At 43.9% G+C, this 294-nt stretch overlaps 1 protein-coding gene across 1 annotated transcript in view; it reads right to left on the bottom strand.

Annotated features, from left to right (window-relative positions):
- LOC119581768 (G patch domain-containing protein 11-like) overlaps window positions 1–294 on the bottom strand; it is a gene marked incomplete at its 5' end in the record, with an annotated part of 9488 nt that overhangs the window by 5156 nt on the left and 4038 nt on the right.

Here is a 294-nt window from a genome sequence, read left to right as displayed (position 1 = left end):
GAAACAGTGAAAGGGAGCATCATGAAAATAATAAAACAGTCTTGAACTGGTGAGATGATGTTCACTGGATCCCCAGCACCCTCATTCTTGAGCTGAAATAGGATGGGTTGAGCCTAGGAACTACTAGCTAAGTTCAGTGCAGAGGCTTATAGGGATCTGCACTGCAGTTAAATGTGATGGAGTCTTGACTTAGAACTTAGGAAAGTGATGGTGACTGAGGAAGCCTATGCTGAAGCCAACTAGAAGTACTTTCACAGGTAGTAGCTCTGTGTAGTTTTCTGGGCAGTATCTTGG

The sequence above is a fragment of the Penaeus monodon genome, chromosome 15, assembly GCF_015228065.2.
Source record: "Penaeus monodon isolate SGIC_2016 chromosome 15, NSTDA_Pmon_1, whole genome shotgun sequence".
Lineage (NCBI taxonomy): Eukaryota > Metazoa > Arthropoda > Malacostraca > Decapoda > Penaeidae > Penaeus > Penaeus monodon.
This window is presented reverse-complemented; position numbering and strand designations above follow the sequence as displayed.